The sequence below is a fragment of the Globicephala melas genome, chromosome 13 (assembly GCF_963455315.2).
Source record: "Globicephala melas chromosome 13, mGloMel1.2, whole genome shotgun sequence".
NCBI classification, from domain to species: Eukaryota; Metazoa; Chordata; class Mammalia; order Artiodactyla; family Delphinidae; genus Globicephala; species Globicephala melas.
The window spans coordinates 5,920,117-5,941,494 of NC_083326.1; the positions used below are offsets into that span (position 1 = coordinate 5,920,117).

Sequence of the window (21,378 nt, forward strand, 5' to 3'; positions counted from 1 at the left end):
GATGAAAGCCTGAATGGACAAATAACCTTACAAGAGTGTAAACCAGAGTCAAAGAGCCAATCCTTAAAAACCATCCAAGTCCAGGTTTTTTTTTTTTACAAATAAGTCTACCAAACCCTCAAAGTACAGATAATTCTCATACTATATATGCAGTGCCAAAGTACAGAACAAGAATCATAGCTACATACTCATTTGACAAGGCCAGAAAAATCTCCTTGATACAGAAACTGGATTAAAAAATGCATTTAATCACATTAAAAAACAACTTAGGAATAAACCTAGCCAAGGAGGTGAAAGACTTATATGTAAGGAGGTTCATCAGAAAACTAAAAATAGAATTACCATATGATCCCGAAATCCCACTCCTGGGCATACGCCCAGAGAAAACCGTAATTCGAAAGGATACATGCACCCCAAAGTTCACAGCGGCAGTATTTACAATAGCCAAGACACGGAAACAACCTAAATGTCCAAGCACAGATGAATGGATAAAGATGTGGTACATATATACAACAGAATACTACTCAGCCATAAAAAAGAACAAAATAATGCCATTTGCAGCAACATGGATGCAAGTAGAGATTATCATACTAAGGGAAACAAGTCAGAAAGAGAAAGACTACCACTTATATGTGGAATCTAAAATATGACACAAATGAACCTATCTATGAAACAGAGACAGAATCACGGACATAGAGAAGAGACTGGTGGTTGCCAAGGGGGAGGGTGCGGGGGAGGAATGGAGTGGGAGGTTGGGGCTAGTAGATGTAAGCTGTTATATATGGAATGGACAGACAAAGGTCCTACTGTGTAGCACAGAGAACTATATTCAATGTCACATGATAAACCATAATGGAAAAGAATATTTTAAAAAAAGGATGAATATATATGTATAACTGAATTACTTTGCTGTACAGCAGTAATTAACACATTATATATAAATCAACTGTACTTCAGTTAAAAACAAACCAAAAAAATAAGTGATCACTACACATCACAAATTTAAATTTATTCGAAACAGTGTTCATGACATAGTTGGGAAACTTGAGGCATTTAATAAGAAAATCAAAATTATATAAGAAAGTAAAACCAGTAGCCAAGTATTACTTGCTTTGGGACTGATTTGTTGTTTATCTTAACATTTTTAAAAATTTCCAGTCACTTCCTTCCACTCAGAGTATGCTCCATGACTGCCTACCCCTATATCCACCACTGTGTGTTCGAGGATTGCAAGCAAAGAAAAACACAATTGGAAAGTTCAATCTGCAAAAAAACAAAAAACAAAGAACACAAAATGCTCTCCAAGGTAAAATATAAGTGTTTTATTTTGGGGGGGATTCTCTTTCACAGCTGTGCATCTTCATTACTAGGAGAAATAAGAGTTGACTAGCACTGGACAAATTTCACAAACAAAATTCTGACTCGCTTTTAACAGAACTTGAAGTCTCCTTCCCCCCCACCCCCCTTCAAGTTTTTTCAACAGGGCTGCAAAGCTGATTATAATGTCAACAAATGAACATTTTATTGAGAAGCTATCCCACTCCACCCCCACCGGACAGTCAGCCTTCCTTCCTTTCTCTGATAAATATTACTGCTATGTGGCCTTTCCTTACAGGGAGAAATGAGGCAGCCTGCCACTGCCTACATTGTAGTTTAAACTGGCCATAATACTGGACCAGAATTCTTCCAAAAGTTTGTTTCTTTTTGCTGATCCAAGCCTCTGATCTATGACCCAAGAATCTTAGTGGAACTGCATTTTCCTGTTGGCAAAAAAAAGCTTCTCTCCACCAAAAAAATAAGGGAAAGTTACAGTGTATTTCCTTCTGTTCTAAAAACCAAATTAAGGATGGTCTCCAAAGTTGTTTAATTGTATCCCTCAGGTCCTCCGAATAAATGCTTAAAATAAAATTCATCTAACTAAAACTAAAAAAGTACTGAAATTAACTAAAAGAAAAAATCTAGTGTTGATGATTCCACCTTTTAAAAGTAGTGACAAGATTATTTACCCTTAACAATAAAAATGTGAGAAAAATATAAAGTATGACAAACTGAAACATCAATAAAATAATAACCAAAGGAAAAAGAACTCTCATTTTAAGAAATTTTGAACTCAAAAGTAAACTATTAAGACAACGAAATTAAGGTAAATTACTGTTTTTTATATTACTAAACATGCCACTTGCCACTATAACTGATTTCTTGTATCTAAAAAATACATTACAGAACACTAATTATTCAAGCAAAACTATACAAAAAAAACCATGATAACATACTATACTGTCATCCATAGTTATAAAAATCTGCTAAAAGGGTCATATTCATATATTTTGAGACTGTAATACTGTAACAAAACAGAGACCATGAAGAAATTAAGGAGAAAGCAGGTCAGCTATTACAAATACGTATGAAAATTCTGCTAGAGACATTTTAATTAACACAGATAAAAGGGTAATCAGTCAATAAATAGGTAGTGAGTGCCTAATTAGGGTTAGGCTCTATGCCAGGTATAAAAAGTACAAAGAAGAAAAAAATTATACTTTGTCTTTGAGGAGGTTAGAGAAAGGGGAAGCAAATATTCATACTGATTTTCATTGCCATAATGATCCAACAAATATACCTAACTCTTCAAACATCTATACTTTTCCTATATAAGTACAGAGAAATAAGGGAAGACAGTTTCACCAATAAAGTTACTGAACATGCATCCCAGGGCAAACACTGGGGCAGAGTAACTATCTGATCCCAATACCATGCTCTCTTTCCTTTTATTAATAAAAGCCCTGAGTTTTAGCTGGGCAGAACTACATTTCCCAATCTTTCTTACAGGAAACTATGGCCATATGACTAAATTCCAGCCAACGAGATGTGACTGGGAGCAGCCCATGCGAGTTTTAGATTATATCCTTAAAAGGAAATTATTTTCTCTTCAAATCCTCGCCCTTCCCATGGGCTAGAACCCAGGTAGAGTGGTGGGCCGACAGATTTGACTTTGTGCATGAGGATACCACCAAGGGAATGGCAAAACAAGACAGAAGGAACTCTGGTCCCTGGATGACCTCAGGAAGCAAACCTGCCTACACCCCTGGACTAGCGTAGACTTCTATGTGAGAGAAATATTAATCTTCTATCTTTTTTAAGCCACTGGTATCTGATTTCTATTAAAAGCCAAACCAATATCCTAACACAATTATGTGTTATAAAGTTCCAAAATATTATTGCTTGGTTAGGGACCTTTTTTTCCCCAAACAATAGTGAAAAAAAATTTTTTGCATATCAAGAATTTATTTAAGTTTTTAAGATAATTATAGATTCATATGCTCTTGTAAAAAAATGCACACCTTTTTATCCAATTTCCTCTAAGGGTAACATCTTACAAACCTATAGTACAGTATCACAATCAGGATTTAACACTGACACCATCAAAATACAGAACAATTCCATCACCAGCTAGGAACATTTGTATGGGAAAAAATATCTGATGATCACTAAACTTCTTTGAAGTTAATTTCTTTTAAGGGTCACATACCAGCCACAGAGGAAATGTACCATCGTGGATTAGGCAAAGTGCAAGAAACTGGATTAGACACTAAAGAACCCAAAGACAATGAGGCCCTATCCATGAAGTTTATAGTCTAAAGGAGAAATGGACATGGAAAAGACAAGCAAATAAATAAATGGTAATGAGTTTGCAGGGAGAAAAAGAATGTTACCTAAATGTCAGGATGACCCTGGAAGAAAAAACAGTTGAGAAATAACTCAGAAATCCATGTGTAGAACTGACCATTGGTTTAGACTTTTTCCAAGTTTACAATTAACCAGAGAAGCCATTCTACTTCCCCCCAGTTTTAAAAAATTTTCTTTCATTTCTTTTTCCTCCTTTCTTTCTTGCTTAGAGCATCCTTCAAGGTCCAGATCAGAGTCGTCTATTCTAATGAAGCAAAAACATGACTGCTTTTACAGCACTTTGATTATATAGCTCTCTCCAGCACTGTACTTACCACAGTCTGAAATTGATTATACTTATGTATGTAACTTAGGCACAGATCTTCCCGTGGACTCCTTGATAGAAAATAGCTACATCTTTTTCATGTTTCATATTCCTTAGAGGGCTCCAACTTACAAACTTAATGTTCCTTTACTTCAACTTTACTTTCTTTCTTACTTCAGTTACTTTCCAAAGGTTATTTTTACAATGTATAAGACAGATTTTATATTTGATATTTTAAAAGTATATAAATAATATAGATTTTATATTTGCTATTTAAAGGAAAAGCATGCTGTTTTTAAAGTTCTAAATGTAAGTGTCAAAAGTTGGCTTTAGGGCTTCCCTGGTGGCGCAGTGGTTGAGAGTCCGCCTGCCAATGCAGGGGACACGGCTTCGTGCCGCGGTCCGGGAGGATCCCACATGCCGCGGAGCGGCTGGGCCCGTGAGCCATGGCCGCTGAGCCTGCACGTCCGGAGCCTGGGCTCCACAGCGGGAGAGGCCACAACAGTGAGAGGCCCGCGAACCAGAAAAAAAAAAAAAAAAAAGTTGGCTTTAGTCTTATATTTTAAATTATCATACTTTAATGCTGATGAGAATACTAGGAGACAGGTGTTTTCAGACACCAGTGGTTGGACTGTAAATGAGTATGCACCATCTTTGGGAAAGGCAGTCAAGTAACGTGCATCACAAACATTAACAATACGCAGATTATTTGGCCTAACAAGTCCAATTCCACAATTTATTCTAAAGAATGAATACAAAGATCATATTAAAGAGCTATCCATCTTAAAACTCAAGAGAAACATATACACTTAAATACTGAATAAGAAGAAACTGGCTGAATTAATTGTGACATAACTCATCAACACAAGAGAAAACCAAGCCCATGGTTAGAAATCCAGGCTTATCACCCAGAATGTCAACAAGGTTAACATTTTCCCAGTAGAATGTCAGCTAGTTTTTAATATCTAAACTTCCTAGAATATATCACTCAGTTTAATCCTTTTCAACTAGTGTTCATAAAATAATCTTTTATATTTGTATCTCCAAAACTCAAAACATTTTAAACAAAATAACGTACTGGGGGAGAGGGGGAATCAAATTTCATTACAAAGATAACCGGTGCGACAGAATTGTTGACATTTTGAAACTGAACTGAGTGTTTAAAAAAAAAAAACAAAAAAAAACGAGATGAATGTCTCAGATGTTGTTGATAACTAACAGGGCATCTTAGTGCCCTGCCCTGTGTGAGCCATTCTCCACCACTGGGCACACATACTAAGTGTGTTTCCTAAGGCCTTTCACACTGAGCCCTTGATTTTTCTAAGTGTTATACAATAAGAGGTAAAAGTTGTAAAGAAGAGTGAGGAAAAAAATGACTAAATGGAAGAGAAGAGATTACTATTTAAATCATCACTTTCATCAGGAAGCCATGTTTTAAGCATTTTATATAAAAACACACTAGTTTGTTAAACACTGGCATTTAATGTGGTTTAAAAAACTGGTTGAGTTATTATATACACTATAATTTTTAAAATTTAAAATAATGGTATTTAAATAGGTTCCAGATCAGTATTTTTGGCATAATGTCTGATTTTTGTGAATTTTTGTGATTACTGATATTAAGTGGTAGATACCTGCACTGCATAACTAGTTTGGAGGGTCAGTTGTTAGGGTCTGACTACAAAGGAACACAAGGAGACTTTTTAAGATGATGGAAATGTTCAAAATCTTATGGTTATGGTGGTTATTACATGACTATACATATTTGCTAAAACTAACAGAAGGTAAATTTTACTGTGTATAAATTATATCTCAATAAACATGACTCCATCCTTTCCCTCTCCAAAAACATGTTGGGCATGGATGTGGAGCAAGTTGAACTCTCATATACTCTATAGTGAGAGAGTAAATTGGTGAAAATAATTTGGAAAACTGTTTAACTGTAACCACTATACTTGAATGATGTACAGCTAGGACCCAGCAATTTGCCTAATTATTATACCTAATAAAATGCTTACATTATATGCAAAGACATGTACAAAAATACACATAGCAGCATTATTTTAACAGGCAAAAGTTAGAAATAATCAAATGTGTAATAATCATATACATTACAGTATGAAGGATAAATAAAATATGGGATAGTCTTAAGATGAAATAATATATGATAATCAAAATGAACAAAATATGCTTCATGCAAAAACATGAAAGAACTTTACGAACCAAAGAAGATGCCAAAGAATACACAGCATGTGATTCCATCTATATAAAGTTCAAAACTAATCTGCGGGGCTAGAAGTCACAACAGTGGTTTCCCATGCAGTTGGGAGAGGACAGCGATTAGGAGAGTGCACGAGCGGGTTTCTGGGACGCTGGGATTACTTGACCTGACTGGTAATGACATGTATGTTCATTCACTTTATGACAATGAATTGAGCTATACACTAATTGTACACTTTTCTATATGTTAAACTTACATTAAAATATTTACCACTAAGAAAACCCAGTATGCATTTCTTTTTGTAAGATGATAAGTATATACCAGAATGCTCACAGTGGTTACCTTTGATTACAGGAACTAAAGGTGATTTGTTTTTCTCATTAGAATGCTTTGATTTCTAAAATGATAATGTAGTAAAAGAAACCATAAAATTTGAAAAATATTTACATATCTTTAGAACAATATTTCTTAAAAGAAATATATTAAAATGTTAGTTTATTGAGGAAAACATACCCTATTTGATATTATATCTTTATTAAAGGGCACAGTCCTCAAGTACCTCTCTATGTAATCAGCCTATGTTAAAAAAACATTCTTTAGCAATTTATTTTTTTCATTTGAAAATGAATATAGAACAGCAACATACACAATCTTGAACTACAGCCAATCATACTACAGTGCTAGAGGAAAGGGGGAAGGGTGGTGGGAAGGTCACTAATATTTTCACTTTTTTACATGTGTTTACATTTAAAGCACTCTTAAAATATCTGGTGACTGCTAGTTCCTAAAACAGTTCTGAGTCAAATTCAATTTTCCTAACACAAAACAACATGATATTAAAACCCCCAGCCTGTCTCCCAAAAGGAATGCTTTGACCATCTCAAAAAAGAGAAAAAAAAAACACCACAAAAGAACAGAGGAAAAAAAAAAAAAGAACAGAGGAAAATGTTTTAAAAACTCATAGCACACTAAAACATTTTATCCACCTTTGTAGTCTGAAATCTTTCAGAACCTCTGATTTATAATCCAGCATAATATAAGCCATATGAAACTTTAAAAGTCTTACTCCTTTAGAACAGAACTATTAAAGAAAAACTGAAAAAGCATCCACTGAAATAATTCAGTGTTTATGAAGATAACACCTGTTTTCAAAAAGGAGAAACAATGAAAGGTAACAGAATTCACTGGTCTAAGTAAAACTCTAGAATCACATATCCTTAAAATAAACATTTATGAGAACCTAAGATAGCCAGGTACTATAGTAAAGTGTACAGTATGAAGGGAGAAAAAAATGAATAAAAAATCTAGTGTCCTCTGAGATAAATCCCATCTCATACCCCCATGCAAAAACATTAAATAAATTAAATCTGATGCAAGAAATAAGAAAGGGGTACTGTGCCTGTACGCTCAGAGGACAGATAGCCCTTCCCTTGAACAGGTCCATATCTGGTTCCCAAGTAACCTCATTCCATCTGTTCTGAGGTTGGCCCCTAAAGCAGTGTTTCCCAAAATGGCGCACAGACCACTGATGAAGTGAGAGATGGTTAAGTGTGGCACTTCTTAAAAATCTTCAAGAGTTATATGTATATTAGAAATATATAAACTAGGATATCAATCTCAATTTTCAAGGACTTCACCATGTAATATAAGGATAGAGTAAACAATATGCTTAAGTTTTTGAAAAAGTGAGGTAAGTAAACTGGAATTCAAGCTGTACTCATATAAGACAAAATCATGGTGGTTGCATGGATGTGGGTGAAGTTGGGGAAATATTCCTGTAGGAAAACAGAGAAGTCCTCACATCACAGCTCTAAGCATCTGGCAGTGTATACTTACACAGAAGTCCCACTCTTCAAACCAAAAAAGCCCTGTTCGCACAACATTTTCCCATGGTACATGATCTCTAACCCCTCAATACCCTGGCCACCTTTCCATCTGCTGGCAATGAGGCATCCCCAACAAAACATAAAATAGAGGTATGTGTGTTAATGATGGAAGAGAAACATAAGTACCTTTCAACAAGCTTTAACCAAATACAACCATTCACCCCTCCTTCAGCTGAGGAAATCCAACAGTGTAGGATGTCACCCCTGTGAAAATTAAAGGGCCTTATTAGGGCTAGAGCTCTCACCGTTACTGCAAACAGTGCTGCACACTGTCACTCTCTTATACACGGCTGTACTACTTCATACACTTGGCCTGCATGACTGTCTTCCCTGCTAGACTGTGGGTTGCTTGACATGGGTGTCTCCCTTCTTCACTGTGGTTTGATTCCTTTGCACCCTGACAATGTAATTTTTTATATTATATTAAATAGGAAATGAGTAATTTTTAATTTTACAAACTGAATTTTTTATATTTTATGTAAAAATATTCATACAAAATTCTTTACTTTCTCCAAATAAAAATCAGGATTGAAGTCTGAATTATGCAAGAGATTTTGTCAAAAACTACCTATACTAATAAGTTTATTAACTTTAACAGTATCAATAACCAAAAAGAATCCATTTGGAATCTACAAATAGATTTCTAACAGTACAATCTTAGAATGAGTGCCTACATTAGCATTCAACTTCCACTTGTGAAGGAGTAAATATAAATCAAACGACTATAACAAAATATGCAGAATAGATTTATTCCCACCTCAGTAACAGTCATTTTTTCCATATAGCTTTCCAGCTGTTACTCTCCTGGGCATTAAAAACTGAGAATCTGTGAGTAACTATTACGCTTTGGTTGAAAGTGACATTCAAGGAAAGATGGGAAGAATTTCTTCCAAAACTCGGACCACTTTGAAATGAATTTTTAAATGCCTTAAACGCAGCAACAGCAACATCATCTACCATCAAAGGATAAGAAGAGTAAGATAAGAGCTTAGGAGGGACTAGGAAAGTAGAATCTATGAAAAGAGAGCACATTCATAAATATTTGAAAAAGACGATTCCAAATTAATGAATCCAGAGAGTTCCCAAGATACAAATGGTCCCCAAATGAAAGCTACAGGTAGTAAATGCAAGTAAGAGTGAACACTAGATCAATGGTCTGAAAGTACTCATGAGATTGAAGAAATATCCACAGAGCATTCAATACAATCCAACCAGCAGTTAATAAACACACACTAACACTAATGGTCTCCAAAGTAGGTGAGCAAAGAAACCAGAACTTTGTGTTTCATCTAAGAAATATGAAGACCCTAAGCCTCAGCAGTACACATTACTCAGACTGGCACTGGTGCTCACACTCAGCCCACCTGTCAGAAGTCACATGCCATGCCAGTAATCCAGGTACCCTGAGTGGGGTCCTGCCCGCAACAGGGGGGAAAGAGGCACGTGCTCCTTCCTTCTCTTGCAGCATAAGGAGACATACTGTGGTGTAGCGTGCTTGATTACATTATCTAGGTTTAATTAAACTGACTCTCGTAAAAATCTATTTTAAAAATAATGGAACCAGGGATTCCCTGGTGGCGCAGTGGTTAAGAATCCACCTGCCAATGCAGGGGACACGGGTTCAATCCCTGGTTCGGGAAGATTCCACATGCCACAGAGCAACTAAGCCTGTGCGCCAAAAATACTGAGCCTGCGTTCTAGAGCCCGCAAGCCACAACTACTGAAGCCCACGCGCCTAGAGCCCATGCTCCGCAACAAGAGAAGCCACAGCAATGAGAAGCCCGCGCACCGCAAAGAAGAGTAGTTCCCGCTCACCGCAACTAGAGAAAGCCTGTGTGCAGCAATGAAGACCCAACACAGCTTATCAATAAATAAAATAAATAAATTTATTAAATAAATAAATAAGTAAAGACTACTATACACAAGGGACTGTTGTGGGGAGAGGTAGTGAAAGAAAGAGGGGAAGAAAAAGAGCAGTTTCTGCCATTAAACGGTGATCTATACAAATTATCAAATTTATAACTCACCAAGAATTATCATTTACCTAATTTTACACATAAAGAAATTACACTCAAAGAGGCCAAGTTCCTTACGCACATAATAGAGCTAAGCAGGTCTGCACCCACAGTGCTGAGTCTATAGCAGATGCTCTCCCCCACTACCCTCACTGCCCCTCCAGCTCCAAAACAATAAACGGGGTCCCCTGGCCTCCACTGGGTATTACAAGTTTAAAATTTACCGCAAGTCAGATCTTCAAGCACTTGGGATATAACAGGCCTAAATTCAATCTGTTTGCTATAAGGAATAGCATTCTGTGGTTTACAGTGAGTCTGGTCCCAAATTATCTTGCCAGACAGAAGTCTCTCCCGCTCTTCAGCCTCATCCACGGAACCCTACATATATATATATATATATATATATATATATATATATATATATATATATATATATATATATATATATACATATATTTTGCTTGGATTGTGTTTTTGGCTCTACTGCCTTCTGTTCATCTTGGTACCACATCTGCATTTCTTTACATCCCCCTAAGGAACCATCTCTCCCAGGCGTTTTGCCCCTTTTTTATGGTGAATAAACATTTACTAAATTATCTCTTTGGCAAGCATGCACAGGTTCTTCAATGAATAAATTGTTTTCAATACATTCAAGGTGCCCATAATCTTCTTAAGACAGGCAGAAATGTCTTTATAACACAATGTTCTCAGAGTTTCACAGAGTCCTGTGCAAAGAAAGAGGACAAGCTTTGCTTGGGCATTCCAGGAGAGCTTCCCAAAGAAGGCTGCCTGTAACCTGGGGTGTGAAGGTGAGTGACAGATCTGCAGGAGGAGAAGAGAAGGGCATTTCGGTGCATGGGATGGTATCAGACAAAGCTGGGCAGGGGTGAACCTTCAGTGCACCTGGCGCTCCAGCTGGAGACTCTGAGTGAGGTAAGGCTGGAAAGAGAGGGCAGATCGTGAGGGGCCTACACGACGGTGCTTCTGAAGGTCACTCCAACTGCCAATTCTGAAGGACCCCAAACAGACCAAGAATTCAAGTCCTTTCTGGTGATCTTACAAATGAATGACATACAATTCATACATACATACAACCTTCACTTCCAGTTTTACCTAGGATTAATACTAACCTATTAACTCACTAAATCAGTTATGGGATATAGTATTTTCATAAACCTAGAAAAAACTAGAGCTTACAGGAGATCCTAATAACTAAGTCTCCTATCAAAAAGTCTGACTGCTGTGCAATGCTTGTTTGTGCTGCAGAGCTCCTTGTGCACAAACACGCACGCCGACATACATATCACAGGTGCCTGGAATTCCGGCAGCTTGGGAGAAGGAAGTTCTGTTAACCATTTTGTTCTGAATTGGTCATGGTCTTCCACTGATGCATTTCAAGCTTTTTAAGTTATAAATTTCAGTTAAATTTAGCTTCAAAATGAGCAGTTAAGATGATTGTAGATTCTCTAGTTAACCCTACACAACACAACGATGCATAACTATTAAGCCCACACTACTAAGAAGATACCCTTTCCCCTACCAGGACACAACCAACCAGCGGGATATAAGGGAGGTTCACGGAGCTCTGAATCCTTCAGTAAGACACCTCCTTTTCAGGCCATGAGGCCAAAAGCCTCACCATGACAAACTGTCCAAAGCTATCATTAGAATTACTACCTACCTTCCCCTAAAGGATCATCAGGGCTAATTATAATTATGCCTTATATCCCTGTTTACCTTGATCAGCAAAGAGAACTAAAGCTGCTACACACCCTGGCTCAGTGCCGCACGATTCAGTGCAGCCCCTAAACTAACACAGTCTCCCATAGCTCTCCCCATCCCCTCTGGAACCCACATATTTCATCAGAAAAAATCCTTAGTATTTTCAAGCTTAACCTCTTTGCCCCTGGTCTAACAGAAACCTGGGTGTCCCCTGAGAACAGTTCTTTCTCTGGAACCTTTATAAGTGGTAACTTGTTTTTCTCTCTCCACAACCCTTGTACCACAGAGAAGCAGTACAGCTTCCAAACTATTTCTGCTGACACCCCAGTTGCCCTGAAACATCCCATCAGACTATACTACCCATCAATGCTTCTTGCTACAGTCATTTATAGACAGCACTGTCACTCCTGGTCATTTTCTAATCATCTGAGCACCTGCTTCACTGTCCGCCCCTCCACACTACTCCAGGCCTCATTTTTAAAATATCAACATACTCATATTCAAGCCACCCAAAAATATGGTCTCTAAGGCCTTGATCTGCTTGTTCACTTCCTCTAACCTACCCCAGCTACCCATTCCCATGGTCATGCCCTGGTTGCACGTTCTCTTTGCTAATAATTGCACTACCACCACAATTTTAAATTCATATATTCCACTCTCTGAATACCACCACTGCCCAGCCTTCCAGACCATTTCCTCTAGTACCCGACTCAAACAATTTTTGACCTGGTTGGCTCTCTCTACCACTTTTTCATTGTCTACCACCAGCCCCTCCTAACCCAGCTAGGATTCAGCGGATCAGCAACAGGATCACTCCCTTGCTTACTCCTTCCCAACTCCCTCACACTCCCGCTTTCCTCCATCATAACTGCCTAGCAAAACTCCAGCCTCGATTAAATCCAATTCTCTAACTACTCCATGTTCCAAAGCAGCTATACATAAGAACAACATACAACCATTCTGATTGCTTTTAAGTTCATCCCCATAAATTTCAAGTGGGCCCTCAGCTCTGTCCAGCAATCCTATTATGCGTCTCTAGTGTCCCAGGGGAATTAGGCTCCTACAGCTCGCTCTCTTGGTAAACTTCCAACACCAATCCCCAATCTTCATGCTCAGCTGACTCTCAATAGAGTCTATCAGATAACTACCCTGTGTTTCCACTTTAAAATCCACAAACCCACCTGCATCAACATGTACATACTCTGCCTTCACTCCTGTTATAAAGGAATGAAATATCCCTTCTCCAATCTTTATGAATAAGAATTTCTCCATCTGTAATAGAATGTAAGTTCTATGAATGCAGGCATTTAGTAATATTTACAGAATTGGAATGAATCATTCCTACCACAGTATGTAAACATGTTGCACCATTTCCCAGCCAAAAATAAAAAAAATAAAACCTCCCTAGAATCCATGTCCCCTTCCAGTGGCTGCCCTATTTTTCTGCCTGTTCTCTCTCATTCTCCCCTCAACCTACCCTAATTAGTTTCCTAAACACCATTCCACCTAAATGCTTCTTCACAAAGTAACCAACAACTTCCATCTTACCAGATTCCAACAGTCATTTCTAAGGCCTCTCCTTAATCAACCTCTCACTTAAATCTGCATAAAGTTGTACATTTAAGATTTTGTACTTTACTGCACCTATGTTATAATTCAAACGTTAGAAAACTTCAGTGAAACAATTTCATGGATCAGATACAACTGGGAAGGGAATTAGTGAACTAGAAGGTAAATCTGAAGAACTTATTCAGAGTTCAGAGAGACAAATGAAATTCTAAGAGAGATTAAGAGATATGAAGACTATGAAGATATGACAGAAATTTCAGAAGTAAAAAGAATAGCAGAGGTGATTTCCTGGTGGTCCGGTTGTTAGGACTTGGGGCTTTCACTACCAGGGCCCAGGTTCGATCCCTGGTTGGGGAACTAAGATCCCACAAGCCGCACAGCATGGCAAAAAAAAAAAAAAGAATAGCAGAGATGTAACACAACAAAATAAAACTGCAGATCACAAAAGCTACCAGAAAGTAGAAATTTAATGATCCCAATCACTACCCCCAAGGTCACAAAACTAGCAGCCTTAAATCCAGGTTTCAGGCTTTTTGCAATATATCACAACACTCAGAGAAGAAAGAAAGAAAAATCCAGTTAGCTAAGAAACTCCATTAGGCTCAAATGATACATATGCTATTTCTCCAACAGGTATGCATGAACTTTTGGGGACAATCCATGATGTGCCAGGAACAAGCAAGGTCAGAAAACAAACATGATACTTTTTTCTGCATCACTAATCTTACACTAAGATTTCTAGAAAGTTAATTAAGTCACTGGACTGTCAGGTGATGCCATCTTAATAGTAATAAAACAAACGTGGATATGATTACTGAAGTAGAACTTAAAATGTGCATTAATTTATAAGATAAAACATGAAACCTGAGCATTGCTAAGAGGCTTCTGACAAACTCCTAGATCTTTAAGGTTATGACTCATTTGCCTCAGCTGTTATGGGCTGGCTGAAAAAGCACTGTTAACGGCTCTAATGGTTTTCTCAATAATGTGTAAATTACTATGATTGGCAGAATTCAACAACAACAAAAGATTATTTGTGTAATTCACTGTTTTTGTTGTTGTTTCTTTTACTCTGAACTTAAATGTTGTATTTTGTGAAGAGTATAACAAAAATGCTGGGGGACTGAGGACAAAATCTGGTATGCAGAGAGGGAGAAGTACTAGGTTCTGCCTCATCCCACCGTCTTCTGGTCTCTGTGAGATTATGCTGATAACTCCTACAAATAACCTACCCTAGAAAGCTAGTTTATTATATTACTGCCTCGTCTTCATCCACTATACATTATCAACCAAGTATAAGTCAGCATTAAGGTGAGTTACAAGTAACAGACCTGTATTAATTATGGCTTCAACAGAAGTCCAAAAGTAGGTGTAGCAGAGCTTGCCCATTACTCCATGATATTCAAGAGCCAGGCTCCTTTTCTCTTGTTGCTTCACTGTGTAGTCTCCATTTCTAAATTTACTCATGGTACAATATGGCTAATCCAGCTCCAGCCATCACATTTTCATTCAAGTCAGCAGACAGAGATGAGGACATGCACTTCCTTTGAGAACTCTACCTGCAGGTTTGCCCATACCACTTGTGCTTACATTCCCTTGGCCAAAATATAGATCATATATGGTCGAAAAGAGGACTGAGAAATATAACCTATTCTTGGCATCCATGTAGTCAGCTAAAATGGGGGAGGAGACAAACTAGCAGTCATCATCATGACACATATGAATAAATCCTTTGCAATGTCTCCAAAATATATCCCTTCTACTTGAGATGATGGAACTTGGCCTTAGGTCCCCTGTCTTTAGAGCCCTGTCTTTACCTTTGCTCAGGGAAACAACTGTGCCCAGATAAACCAGTGAGCTTTATGAACAACATGAGAACTGGCAGCAGTATTGGTAGTCTTACCATGATGTCTTCCCTTTGAATACTAGCAACCGGACACCTCAAAACATGCGCTATTAACCACACAGCCAAAAGAAGGAGGTAAGTAATTTTAGCTGCTTTACAGCAAAAATTTGCCCGTTCTCCTGATTTGACCAAGTCAGGAAATGAAATTAACAAAAGTAACAGCTTGGATTTCAACCGCACCTTTCATGATTAGGGCTCAAACTTTTCAAATACATAGCAATATACTATTTTATTTTCATAACCCTAATAACAAGATAAAACTTGATTATTATTTGCACATTTTAAATGCTTCCTACTTTACTAGTTAATTTGCTGTAAGTATATACCTATACATAGGGACAAGCACTGGAAAAAGAACGAAAAAATGGAAACAGTTGATTTGTTACAGTGGTAGAACTATAGCTAATCTTAGTTTTTAAAATTTTCATAACTTCTAGTGCCCCCTGTGCGATATTTAAGACTTTATAAACACACACTCACACTCATATGTATACATACAGCATACAGTATGGAGAAAGATAGCCACACATGATTTCTACTAGCTGTGTGACTTTACGAAAATTACATAACCTCTGTAAAATAAGGTCACAGTACTAGTAGCCATTTCCACACCCCTCCCATCTATGATCTTGTAGTGCAGGGGGCTAGAAACCTGCAAACTATATTTTCCAAACTTCTTTGCCTGCTGGCTTCAGATTAGGGCAGAGAATCAGAGACACTGGGTTGGGGGTAGGGTGGGGCGTGAGAACAGAGAAGCCATTTTTCCTTCAGCTTCTGGGGGGATCTCTAGCAGATTCAATCAGGATTCCAATGGCTTCCTGCTCAGGTAGTAAGGCTCCTACTGTGGTGGAGCCAGCAGGTTCTCTTGCAACATATTGTATAAAGATGTTCACTAGGGTGTTATCTGGAATAACAAAACAGTGGAAACCACCAAAATGACTAATCATTTTAACTGATTAAGGTGAATCCATATGATACATGATTAAAATTGTATTTATGAAGAAATATTAATGGCATGGAAAATACAACATAATGTTACATGAACAAGACAGGATTCTTAAAACTATACTTGCCATTAGCATCAGTTAGTGTTGTGACTGCAGAGCATGACAAGGGCATGAGGGAAATGCAGATCAAATTGTATATCATTTAAATATCTGTGAGAGTTATGGCCCAGCCAGATAGAAAGAACATGAAAGAAGAGAAAATGTATTCCAGCAGTAAAAACATAGGGAGGAATTTGGCTCAGCCTAAGTGGGGGGCTGCAGACTTTTGCTTACATTACGCATTGCAAAGTTGGCAATATCATCTCAAGGGGACAAACTTTGAAAACTTGATTTGGAAGACAGCAAAAAATAAAAACCCTCTTTTTATGTATGAAGCACAGATACATACAGTACATAAACAGATATACAGTATATTTGTAGTTTTAATTTTCCTTTGGGAGTGGCAGTGGCAATTAAGAAAAAACAGTCTAACAAGGCTCCTGGGACTTCCCTGGTGGTCCAGTAGTTAAGACCCCGTGCTCCCAATGCAGGGGGCCCAGGTTCACTCCCACATGCCACAACTAAAAGAGCCCACGTGCCGCAACTAAAGATCCCACACGCCGTGACTATAGATCCCACACGCTACAACTAAGACCCAGCACAGCCAAATAAATAAATATTTTTTAAAAAGAATATTACAAAAAAACTAAAAATAAAAAGGCTCCTTAGGATGAAGAAATGGGGAAACATGTTAAGAAACACCTGCAAACAGAAATCTCCCTGAAGAATAAAGTACATATTGGTGTAACTTGAATGCACGCATGCAGGAGAGGGTTGAAACAAAACCCCATCTGAAGGGCGTGGACCTTCAGTGTCCAGGTATCAGGGGGACAATATAAATGGTTCAGTGTACAGCAGGAGAACCACTATGGATGTATGCAACACCAAGACATAAGAGAATCTAAGTTTGTAAATTATGTCAAAACATTTCAAAGAACCAGAGATCCACTAAATTGAATATACAAGAGGAGGAAGTGTTCTGTGTAGGCATTTCAAATGATTAATATGTTGAAAGGATAATACGATTATAAGGCAGGAAGGACAAAAATAAAAGTAATGAACAAGAGCAAGTAAGAAATTAATATAAGACTGCAAACCAAAGGCATCTGAAGAATAAAACTCTTACACACTGCCATCATCCATGGTAAATTGAGGAGGATAGGTAGTTTAATCCTTATCAAATATTATTATACAAATTTATGATAATCATTTCCTTGCTTTTCTTTATAGTTTCAAACACCTACAGACCAAACTCTAAACAATGTAGTTTAGTTTTGCCTGGCTTTTTTGGTGTAGTTTTGCCTACTTTTGAACTTTCATACTGTATATGTTTTCTTTTAACTTGCTTCTTTCATGCCACGTGGTTTTCTAAGAGTCATCAGTTTACATGGGAGCTGCGGTCCCTTCAGCTGCATATAATGAACATAATACTCTTCATCCATTCCACTCTTGATGGTCATCTGATGTGTTTCCAGTTGGAGACGATTATAAACAATGTTGCTACGAACTTTTTTTCATGTTTTCTTGCACTCAGGTGTGCAGGTTCCTTTAGGACATATACCTAAGAATGGAGCTGCTGGGGTACAGGGTATGTTCATATTCAGTCAATATTTGACTAAATAATGGTCAAATATTTTCCAAAGTAGCTATACCTAATTACACTCTTAGCAGAGTTGTCAGAGTTCCCACTGGTGTACCAACACCTTCTTTCATAATTAAAAATATGACATTCATCTCCAGTGTTAAACCTCTAAAAGTTACTGGCTGCAACTGTACCTACTTTCATATATGTCTGATTTTGAAACAAATTTAATTCACTTTCGCTTCATGCAAAATAAGGGTAAAACTACATCTACAGTCTAATAAGCAGCACCTAGCTCCACACAGGACCAGCAGGGTGAATCAAGATATTCGTACCCTATCCTTTGTACATCTCTGGAAAGTATCCCAAGCATCCCAAAGCAACTTACTAGTCTCTTCTCCTGCTTGGCTAACTCCTGTTATGTGTTGTAATAATGTTTATTAACATTGTTTGTTTCTTTAGTCATTTGACATACAGTTTTAGGCTCCATAAATCTACACTCCCATGCAAAAAAATATTGAAGGGTATTTTTATCTAACAGAATTTTATATATATATATATATATATATATATATATATATATATATATATATTTTTTTTTTTTTTTTTTTTTGCAATACGCTCCTGTTGCAGAGCACAGGCTCCAGACGTGCAGGCTCAGCGGCCATGGCTCACAGACCCAGCCGCTCCACGGCATGTGGGATCCTCCCGGACCGGGGCATGAACCCATGTCCCCTGCATCGGCAGGCGGACTCTCAACCACTGCGCCACCAGGGAAGCCCCAGCAAATCTACTTTAATTGCTTCATTTTTCAAATAAGATTCAGTCCCCAAAATTAGAATTCCATGATTTTAATATTCTTATGTTTAAAATATCTTTAATATTTTAAATTCCACAATAAAATAAATTACGTTAGTGGAGTCTCAGAAACATTAAATCGTCGATGCCAAATAAACAACATTTATAGCAGTCTTAGAAACTTATTCCTAGGATTTCATCTGAAATTGACTGCATTATTCTATTTTCTTCCTGGTGAATATGAATGAATTCATTCCCCAACGATTTGTGGCATAAAAAAAGCTTCAGTCTTCCCCTCAAATCTGTTAAGAAGAAAATGAGACTAGAGGGCTGGCATACTGACTTTCAAAACCATTTCTGGAGGGCTTCCCTGGTGGCGCAGTGGTTGGGAATCCGCCTACCAATGCAGGGGACGTGGGTTCGTGCCTCGGTACGGGAAGATCCCACATGCCGCGGAGCGGCTGGGCCCATGAGCCATGGCCGCTGAGCCTGCGCATCCGGAGCCTGTGCTCCGCAACGGGAGAGGCCACAACAGTGGGAGGCCCGCGTACCACAAAAAAAAAAAAGAAAAAAGAAAAAACACAAACCATTTCTGGAAACTGGTTTAGGAGCGGTTGCCAGCAAATTACAAGGATAAAAGATAAACAAGTCAATACTATATTTTGACACTTCCAACGAATATCTTTTAATAAACATTTTTTACAAGTCTAAAATCTGAAATAATGCTTGTTTCAGAGAGCAATTAAAAGTAAAATAACTTATATTATGACCTACAACTAAATATGGTCAGTTTGGATTGTAGATACTAATCTAAACGCTCACTCTGGGGCTTCCCTGGTGGCACAGTGGTTAAGAATCTGCCTGCCAATGCAAGGGACATGGGTTCAAGCCCTGGTCTCGGAAGATCCCACATGCCATGGAGCAACTAAGCCCATGGGCCACAACTACTGAACTTGCGCTCTAGAGCCTGCGAGACAGAACTACTGAAGCCTGTGCTCCGCAACAAGAGAAGCCACCGCAATGAGAAGCCCGTGCACCGCAACAAAGTGTAGCCCCCACTTGACTCAACTAAAGAAAGCCCACGCGCAGCAATGAAGACCCAACACAGCCAAAAATAAAGTAAATAAATGCTCACTGTATGCCTGCAAAGAACCATTACAAGTAAACAGTAAACTGAAATTAACTATATTTTAAAAGTCACAAAATGAGTTCAATCCTGAAAATAAAGAAGGGGAGAAAAAAGTCATTCTTTCACCTGGTATATAAAAATCTATCAGATCATTCCAAATAAAAATGAATTGAGAATGTAATTACTGTTTATAAAGCACTTTCTTTCTTTGAAAATTCAAAGTGCTTTAATTAGAAATGCTTTCACAACTATGCCTGTTTCTGAGTGCCACATACTTTTTCGCTTACTGTAGTTGTTCTTTCTCTCAATGAGTCAGCCCAGAAGAAGCCAAAACTGAAGAGAAAAACAACCGCCACGTAAAAAAAAATTACAACTACTTCATACCATACCTATCATAATGAATTCAGTAACTTTCTCAATAACACCAATTGGGAGAAATGAGTTTTAATCTTCAAATTCTACTTTATTAATTTCTCTATTATAGCATTTACCTAAACAAATAATCACTACTTTGGCTTTATAATTTGGCTGGGACACCCACCACTGCAAGCAAAGGAAAAAAAAACATTTTTGATGGCTCATTCAAATGGAAAAGCCATATATCAGAAATTATCGTGTGAAACCTCAGTAGTTGCGATGGAAAGCCCAGCTTGGCAGAACACATTCAATTAGGCTTGGCTCTTTAAAACGTTAAATACTCAGTTACAATCACATTACAGCTCTGTCTTACAATGAAAAAACACACAAGAAATTTCAAGGTCAATGCTTCCTTTGCTTCACCCTTTTTTTTAGGTATTAGAGGCAATTTAGAAGCTTTAAAATATATTAGAAGACAGGGTCAAAGAAGTAAGGATAGAATCAAAAGAAAAACAATAAATGTTATAACTGTTTTTCCTTCTCACAATATAAATTTTCAACATAACTCTTGTAGTGACTATCTGAAGTCTCTATTATAAATGTGTATACCAAATATCAGATATTTTCGTAATTTATTTACATGAAAAATCTGAGTAAACTTGTAAATCATTATAAGGTCACTGCCTTTTTTGTATTTATTTTAAACAAAATTTATCTTTCAAATACAACTATGTAATATTTGTGACAAACAGTGACCATTTATTATGCACCTACTGGGTACGAGGCTCCTTCTTACACTTTTGCTCATTTCATGCCCTCAGTAGCCCTATAAAGGAAGGTATTACCCTCATTTTGCCTTGAAGAATTTGAGTCACTAAGAGGTTAAATAGCCAAAGAACATCTAGTTAGTAAATGGCAGGACTGGCTTTCAATTCTAGGTCTAATACCAACAGCCAGAGTCTGATACTTATGCCTCTTCCATAATACCAAGTTATCAAGATCTAAAGCTAGTCCCTCCCAAAGGACAATATAAGGAGTGGCCTCCAAAATCAGAATAGAAAATAACTTGTTTCAATCACAGGATTATTTGGTGGTGGTGGTGGTGGAATCCTTATGCATTCTGGAATGCCTTTTCCTTCTTTATTTTTTAAAAAAACAT

At 37.6% G+C, this 21,378-nt stretch overlaps 1 protein-coding gene across 3 annotated transcripts in view; it reads right to left on the minus strand.

Moving 5' to 3' along the window:
* The window catches only part of DYM (dymeclin), a 379,359-nt gene that overhangs the window by 248,796 nt on the left and 109,185 nt on the right, over positions 1-21,378 (minus strand). The window lies entirely within an intron of this gene.